This window comes from Salvelinus namaycush, chromosome 26, assembly GCF_016432855.1.
Source record: "Salvelinus namaycush isolate Seneca chromosome 26, SaNama_1.0, whole genome shotgun sequence".
Taxonomy (NCBI): domain Eukaryota; kingdom Metazoa; phylum Chordata; class Actinopteri; order Salmoniformes; family Salmonidae; genus Salvelinus; species Salvelinus namaycush.
In genome coordinates this window covers 25922691-25932234 of record NC_052332.1, presented here as the reverse complement: position 1 = coordinate 25932234, position 9544 = coordinate 25922691, and positions in this window count along the sequence as shown.

Genomic DNA, 9544 nt, shown 5'->3' with positions numbered 1-9544 from the left:
CACACCGAACTACCTCATCCCCATATTGTAATTGTTTTTCTCTTTTGCACCTCAGTATCTCTACTTGCACATCATCATCTGCACATCTATCACTCCAGTGTTAATGCTAAATTGTAATTGTTTCGCCTCTTTGGCCTATTTATTGCCTTACCTCCCTAATCTTACTACATTTGCACACACTGTACATAGATTTTTCTATTGTGTTATTGACTGTACGTTTGTTTATCCCATGTGTAACTCTGTGTTGTTGTTTTTGTCGCACTGCTTTGCTTTATCTTGGCCAGGTCGCAGTTGTAAATGAGAACTTGTTCTCAACTGGCCTAACTGGTTAAATAAAGGTGAAATAAAAAATATTATTTGGCCACAACTTCAAGGTGGGTGCTGGAGAACTAGACAAGGGTGCCAGTAATTTTGACTCCTATCTTCTTGAGTAAAAAAAAATATTACTTGTTAAACAAAATATTATTCTTTAACCAATTGTATTAGTATAAAATAAAACAATAAAAAATGAGCAGACAATATAGATCAGTATGTGTTATTTATTTAATATAGTCTTTTCTGCTCCTCTTTATCAAGGTTGCCAATCATTTTGGTTGTGACTACATCATACATTATTATCTCTATTTCTCTACAGATTATGTTGTGTCATAACTCTTTAGTTTCTTTTCATCATAACAACAAAATGATGGTATCTTAATGTTTGTGTAGAAAGACACAGATATTCCTCTTTCACAGCCAAAGTATAAAGAATCAAGCAACTTTAATGACATGTTCGCTCAATGTGTGCCTTATATGAAAACACACAGATGTTCTTTATACTTCATGTGTGTTGTGTTAAATATGAGGGATTTGTTTTGTGCGATAGCTTACATAAGATATTCTACATTTGAATGAATTTGTTTTTCAATTTCAGATGTGCTGTACTCTGCAGATTAAATCTATTTGTTAGCAGCTTCCTGTATTTCCTGTGTGCCTGTCCTGTGCCGGAGAATGTGTGGTGTGTGTGTGTGTTTGATGGATTAATATTGTATATGGAGTATGATTCAATGCTCTCTGCACATAGCCTTTGTCTTTCAGTAGGTTGTGTGAGTGAGTGAATGAGTGTGAGTGTGTGTGTGTGTGCAGGGGAGAAGGGGGTGGGTTTGGCTACATTGGCTAAAATATTTTCAGTGGCGACTAGAAAACGTGATCCAGCTTGCAGAGGCACTGCAGCGGAGACTGCAGAGAGAAAGGGAGGGAGTGAGGGAGGGAGGGAGGGAGGGAGAGAGAGCGAGAGCAAGAGAGCAAGAGGGGGAGGAGAAAGCATCAAGACATTTTCAGGTCGAGAGAGAGAGAGACATATAAGTTACATACGGTGAGAGAGATGTAAACAGAGTATCCGTGAGCCCGTGTGTGTGAGTGTATGCACAGAGGCACATTGACAGAAGCTGAGAAGGAGAACGGGAGCACAGACGGCACTGAGGGAAAGACAACAACAGAGGAGAATAAAAGAAGAAAGGAAGGAAGAAAGACAGCAGTAAATACCTGACGACCTGAGGCTCCTATTGAGACCAAATAGGAAGATAGAAAGAGAGAGACAGAAGAGAGGAGGAGAGGAAGATACCCAGAGACACATCACAGAAGCACAAGTAATTACACAACCTCTTTGGCTGACTGACAGACCGAGAGAAAGGAGGAGGGATGGAGAGAGAGCCGTTAACAACCGCTGGGCCACACCACAGAGGAAAGGGAGAGAGGGAGGGAGTGTGAAGGACGAAGGGAACAGAGGAGGAGAAGAGGAGGAGGAGGAGGGCTCCACCACCAGCCTCTGTCCTCCATCACTGTGGCTGAAGGAAGGAGTGACGCACCCACCCTCTGACAGCTCAGGCTCCATCTTACTTTCCCTTCTTTCATCTTTACCTTCCTCCCTCCACCTCTATCATCTATCCTCTCAGGGTCTCAGACAGGAATGAGCACCTTGTCTCCTTTGCTCCTCTCCTCCTCCTCCTCTTCTTCCTCCTCCTCCCTTATGGCAAAGCATCCTCTGTTCTGCTTTCAGATGCATGGGCCATTACACGCACAGTGAAGCTCTACCCTGTAACAAGACTACTGTCATTTCACAACACAGGACCGACAGTATATCTAGGACAGTAATCTCCAAAAGCAAAAACAAAAGCAACAACACACAGCAAGAAGCAGGCTTGGCAAGGTGGTTGGAAAACTGGGAGGACCATATGACAGGACTGACCAGCAACACAGGTAAAAGGATTGATCTAGGATCCATCAATGTGTGAGTGTACACTGAGGGAGGTCTGTGTATGATGTTTGTGTCTGGCCATGTGTGTTTTTCATTGCGGTTTGTGCATTTCAGGTTGGTTGAGAGAGTCGTTGCATCACAAGGACACATGCACAGGCTTAGACATACAAATACACACATGTATGCACCCGCTATGCGCACGCACACACACGCACACACACGCACACAACTGGTGGGGGGTCAGATTCAGTCTACAGATATTCCATTGTGTGTTGACTGCAGGGGAAAGGGTATCTTTGGGGTATCTCAGATCTCTCTGGAGAGGGATGGGAGAGAGAGGGGAGTAAGGGGACCTGTCTGGAACTTCCTGTTGTGTAGCAGTCAGCAGCACTGAGGGATCTCCATGTTGACCATGCACTGGGCTGGCGCTGCTGACTGCAGTCAGAGTGCTGAGCTGCGTACTGCTGCCATGCTGCGATTGCATAACTGTTGCTGGTGCACCACTCCCACACGCTGCTGCCGCGCCAAACCTGCTCCTTCCTTACTTACTAACTGAGCCACCAAACCAAGCTCCCCAGATACACAACGCAGCCTCCATCACTCAGCTCATACTCATCTCTGTTACTTGTCTCCCTCTCTATCCTCATCACAGCAACAGTGTCTGTCTGCATCTCCCTGAGCTGAGACAGAGCTGCCGCAAAACTCTATTTGCTCAATCAATATGGCCACTGGAATATTGATTGACCGTATGTTGCTCTACACGTCCCTCATAAATCCTTCATGAGGCTGTGTGTCAGGAGGGCATAGCCGCAGGAAGTAGGGGTGCTGCACCTGATAAATCAATATTTATACAGTACCAGTCAAAAGTTTGGACACACCTACTCATTCAAGGGCTTTTCTTAATTTTTTACGATTTTCTACATTGTAAAAAAATAGTAAAGACATCAAAACAATGAAACAACACATGTAATCATGTAGTAACCAAAAAAGTGTTAAACAAATCAACATATATTTTATATTTGAGATTCTTCAAAGTAGCCACCCATTGCCTTGATGACAACTTTGCACACTTGGCATTCTCTCAACCAGCTTTACCTGGAATGCTTTCCCAACAGTCTTGAAGGAGTTCCCACATATGCTGAGCACTTGTTATCTGCTTTTCCTTCACTCTGTGGTCCAACTCATCCCAAACCATTTCAATTGGGATGAGGTCGGGTGATTGTGGAGGCCAGGTCATCTGATGCAGCACTCCATCACTCTCCTTCTTGGTCAAATAGCCCTTACACAGCCTGGAGGTGTGTTTTGGGTCATTGTCCTGTTGAAAACCAAATGATAGTCCCACTCAGCGCTATTCCAGATGGGATGGCTCATCGCTGCAGAATGCTGTGGTAGCGATGCTGGTTAAGTGTGCCTTGAATTCTAAATAAATCACTGACAGTGTCACCAGCAAAACACCCCCACACCATCATACCTACTCCTCCATTCTTAACGGTGGGAACCACACATGTGGAGATCATCCGTTCACCTACTCTGCATCTCACAAAGACACAGCAGTTGGAACCAAAAATCTCAAATTTGGACTCATCAGACCAAAAGGACAGATTTCCACCGGTCTAATGTCCATTGGTCGTGTTTCTTGGTCCAAGCAAGTCTCTTCTTCTTATTGGTATCCTTTAGTAGTGATTTCTTTTCAGCAATTCGACCATGAAGGCCTGATTCACGCAGTCTCCTCTGAAACGTTGATGTTGTAAAGCATTTTTTGGGGCTGCAATTTCTGAGGCTGGCAATTCGAATTACTTATCCTCTGCAGCAGAGGTAACTCTGGGTCTTCCTTTCCCGTGGTGAGAGACCGTTCCATCATAGCACTTGATGGTTTTTGTGACTGCACTTGAAGAAACTTACAAAGCTCCAGACTGACTGACCTTCATGTCTTAAAGTAATGATGGAATGTTGTTTCTCTTTGCTTATTTGAGCTGTTCTTCCCATACTATGGACTTGGTCTTTTACCAAATAGGAGTATCTTCTGTAGTTACCACCGCTACCTTGTCACAACACAACTGATTGGCTCAAACACGTTAAGAAGGAAATAAATTCCACAAATTAACAAGGCACACCTGTTAATTGAAATGCATTCCAGGGGACTACCTCGAAGCTGATTGAGAGAATGCCAAGAGTGTGCAAAGCTGTCATCAAGGCAAAGGGTGGCTACTTTGAATAATCTAAAATATATTTAGATTTTTCGGTTACGACATGATTCCATATGTGTTATTTCATAGTTTTGATGTCTTCACTATTATTCTACAATGTAGAAAATAGTAAAAATAAAGAAAAGCCCTGGAAAGAACAGGCGTCCATCTTTTTAGTAGTACTGTATATATAATAATAATGTATATGTAATAATAGTAATGACCTCCGTCGACAGCTCCCCCAACTCAAAACATCTTCCCACGGCCATGCAGGAGGATCTATTACTGTTATTGTTCTGCTGGAGTTATTGTTCTGCTGGAGTTATTGTTCTGCTGGAGTTATTGTTCTGCTGGAGTTATTGTTCTGCTGGAGTTGACACTGTCGAGCTCTGACAGGCACAGAGCGAGAGAGAGAGAGCGAGAGAGGGAGCAGAGAGAGAGAGCGAACAAATAGTACTTGGCTGTAATGAATTGCGGGGAAAATGGCTGACGTCTGCCTTGAATGACAGAAATTAAATGATTAAAACAACTCCCTCTCACACAAACTGTACATTCACTCACACATAATCACTCCTCATATCACTTTCCTCATTCAATCACTACAGGATCACGACTCATAATGTACAGACAACAGATCAGAATGCACATCAACATCCACCACATAATGGTATAATGTAAACATAACAAGAACCCAATAAGATTCTGTAGTAATGATTATATTGCAGTCAGAATTCAGGAAACTGATTTATAAAATGGATTAACACATTGGCAGCGTTGAATATACACATCTGAATTGACTAACATCCAAAGACCAACCAACACATAAAGACCAAAACAACCATGCAGAATCATATCATCATCAACATCATCATCATGATATAGGCTTATACTAATCAACAACGGCATATGCAATAAAGCAGTGCTTTATGGAATTCACAGTCATTTTAAATGCAACATTTTACCCAGATGTGCATCAGTCAACAGGGATAAATCTGGGGATTTGCCCAGAGCAAGCTCTAAGGTCATCATACCATTTACATAATCATACTACATCATAACCCCCACAGGGTAGAGCAGAGATATGCTGATGCCTTTATCAGCAAGACAGACCTATGGACGCTAAACAGAACATAGCCAGCATTATCTGTGTAGTAGTGCTGTGTGTGTTATAGGGGAACAGGTACCGTTCAACCAGTTATTTTGCCCAGTCCAGTTCAGGTCACCTGGCTGAGGGTGAGGCGTGTGTTATGGAGATCCAGAGGTACAGTAGAGGATAGAGGCAGGGACAGCCAGCTGATAGTGTCTGACTCAGTCTGAACATGGTATCCTTCTCCTGCTCTCTTCACCACACAAGTGGAATACATCAAGGAGGGCGTGTGAGGGAGACAGCTGGACTGGGCAGTGCGTGTGTGTGTGGAGGCAAATGGAGGGAGGAGGAACGGGGGAGTGGAAGATGGTAGTAATGTTCAGGCTGTTTTTTTGTTGTTGTGGTAACGTGCGCATTAGATGTGAATAACACAGTGTATTTATAGTCCTGCATCTTTAATGAGTCCATGGAAGATGAGACTAGAAGTAGTCTGGCTTATTAGCGTTTAATAGCATTTTTGCACGCATGTTTGTCTGTCAATTCAATGTGTGTATCCTGGAATGTCATGGGTGGTGTTTGTGATGGGGGTGTACAGAATAAAGGTGACAATGTTATTGGTGTTCTGTGTGTGTGTGTTAGGGTATGTGTACTTACGTAGGAATGTATGTGTTGTGCGTGTTGGTTGAAAGGAGGAATTCACTGTGTGTTTGCTGAGATGACCTCTCAGATCTCTCCTCTAGCTTGAGCTCTGCTATCTCCTTCTCTCCCTTTTCTCCCTTGTTTGTTTTTGCTGACAGGAACAAAATGTGCAGCACATGATTTCATTAGTTTAATTCTTGGGCGGGCGGACTGACTAGCTGACTGGGCTGGCCTGGCCTGAGATAGCCAGCCAGACAGAGGGCCTTGGTATCTTAACAACATAGGCCTGACTGACTGATGTAGGGCTGTTACAGTTATAACCCTCCTCTTTGCGTGTTAATACTGAGTCTGGTTCTGAGATGAGCCTCTTCCATAATTTTATCCCAAGGTACTAACGTCGCACCTCAGCACGAGGCCTCCTTCCTCATCAGCTTCCATTTATATATCACTGTCGCCAAATGAGATGTTAATTTTAGATTATTAATTTCCAAGGCTGTGATGCTGCGAGGCTCCTTGGGCAGCTTGCCTTTCTGGTCCATCACCTCAATCATAAGACAGCTCCCTCTGACTGACATATTATAAATAATATCAAGCGACTTACAGTCATGCATGCATACATTTTACATATGGGCTCCCGAGTGGCACAGGGGCCTAAGGCACTGCATCTCAGTGCTAGAGGCGTCACTACAGACCCTGGTTTGATTCCAGGATGTATCACAACCGGCCGTGATTGGGAGCCCATAGGGCGGCGCACAATTGGCAAAAAAATAAAAAAAATAAAAATATATATATGGATGGTCTTAGGACCTGAACCCACTACCATGGTGTTTCAATGACCATGCTCTACCACCTGAGCTACAAAGGACCATATGATTATACATACATACATCAGGTGTGTTGTTTGTGTCTGCAACCTGGACGTAACATAGTAAATGTAAATCCAGGACACTATAATTTGTATGATCTGCTACGTTTCATGAGAGCAGGCTAGTGTGTGGGGGTATAGCTGGATGAATGGACACTGAAGGGAATTATTGAATACTATTCTACCTCAATTATAAAACATATGCCCTGAACACATATTGACTTGAAATAGCCACGTATCATAAAGTGATAATACGTGGTAGGGAAATGTGTTGTATGGCACATATTGGCCTTGCCCTGACAGATGCTAGTGTGAAATGGAGTGAGAGCATGCATGGCTGTGTACAGTGTGTGGGTTTGTGAACGATTGTGTGAGAGAGAAAGGGTGAGAAAGCTGTTATTTAAGAAGAAGCATTGCGGCACTGCAGTGCCGGTGGAACGCATTGAGAGAAATTGTGAGTGACACTGGCTAACGGCCTTCTCTGTCACTGAATGGGGTCAGATACAAGAGCACAATCAGAGACAACAGAATGGTCCAATAGGATGTTTTCATCAGCGAGATACAGGAGAGTTTACACATGCCTGCTCAGCATAGATGCTCTATTGGAACACAGTGGGGTAGGGTAGGTGATGTTTTAAGTGTCTGTATGGGATCGTGAATATGGGGAGAGAGAAAAGAGAGTGTTTGTGTGTTGGGGTTTGAGGGTTAATTCGCTAGGGTATTTCTGCCTGTAAAGGTACAGCTCTTTCTCTCTGTGTGAACCTTCAGAGGAGGTTGGGGGCAGGAAACCACAGTGAAAGATAAAGACACCATAAATAGAAACCTGGACCAATGTTGCACTCCCTTTTTTTCTCTCTCACTCTCTCTCTCCTTCTCGCTCTTTCGCAGCATGTAGGTCAACTCCCTCACTCTCCTTCCTTCTTCATGCATCACGTCTATTGAGAGCCTTGTGTGGAAGAGAAAATATGTGTAATTTTCCTCCATGTGTTGACTTGGAAACAGACATAGTACTACAAACAATCATACATTTACGCCACCTACATAATGCACATTACCACTCGAAATGAAACCTACTCACACACTGATGATTGCCAATTGTTTTGCTCATTTGCCTCTGACCAAACATGAATCTTTTTCATGCGTCATATAGTAGGATGATAATAGGGGTAGACAGGATGCTAGAGGCATGAGGAGACCAGAAACACAGACTCATAATTCTTTCAGAAAACTAGCATTCTATAACCCCAGTATACTTTGACAAATAGAGCACATTCTCTACAGTTAAGGATTTCAAAGGAGTGTGTTCTATTCTTAATATTTCTTAAAATAGAGACAGTATCCACATCTGTCCACATCCATCATACAGTATTGCAATAACGTACGTTAACAATTATACATAGTCATAAAGTTTTGTCATTTTTAAAATGTAATTGCATTCATTTTGCTGGACCCCAGGAAGAGTAGCTGCTACCTTGGCAGCAGCTAATGGGGATCCATAATAAATACAAATAGCAGATTAATGTGTGATTTATTTTGATGGATGGTATTTAATAATCAAACTCTCCTCTCCTTCCTCAGGTAACTGAGCCAAAGAGGATAACAGTCACACCATCTGACAGTCTGAGGTCACTGCTGTCACTCTGAACCTCTGAGGGACAGACACACAGACCGTGATGAAGAAAGGACCTCCCTGGAGACCTTTATCAGCCAACTAGTGGGAGGACTCCGTTTGAAAGTCAAGCACCCCTTCACTCCCTCCTTAGAGAAATTCAGGACGGGTGCGTTTAAGGGCAGCGGAGTCATTCCAAGAGCCTTCCATTGTCTCTGATACACCTCCCCAAAAATAACTCCGCCTTATGAGACCCCAACCAAGGGGGCCAAAGGTCACAAAACCATATTCAACCAAAAGCACACAGCAGAGAGAGGAAGAGAGGAGGTTCCAGTCTGAGTGTATACAGGTTGTTCACACATACATTCACACACTAGGCTGTGGTTTCAGCAGCAACCACCTAGAAACAAGCCAGCCCCAAGCCCTGTTTGCGTCAGTTTCCCCTGACAAGCCACAGGATGCTGTGTGAGACAATACAGACTGAACTACTACTGAACAGCCCCTGCTGCTTGAGCTCTCCATTTTGAGAGAGTAGAATTCTTCACAACCCTGTAATGTTATGTGAGCATCTATATATTATGTACATATAAGATTATTTATTGGTGTTATCACTGAAAACATATCATTTGTGCTGATGTGTTGAGACCTGTCTGTTGTTCAGCTGCTATTGTGGTTGAATATTCAGCACATATCTTTATTGTATATCTAAGACTGCACAAAGTAGTTTTAAGCGGACTAACTACCAGGCTCGGACTGTTATCCCTGTCTATCAGTAGTGTTATTAGAGGACAGTGTTTCTGTCTAATAGGGATGTCTTCTTCACTGCTCCAGGTTTGAGGACTCTGGCTTTAGTCCTCAGTCCTTCTGTCCCACATAAAGACTCAGGGTAACAGCACAACAGACGTGGGAACAATGGACAGAA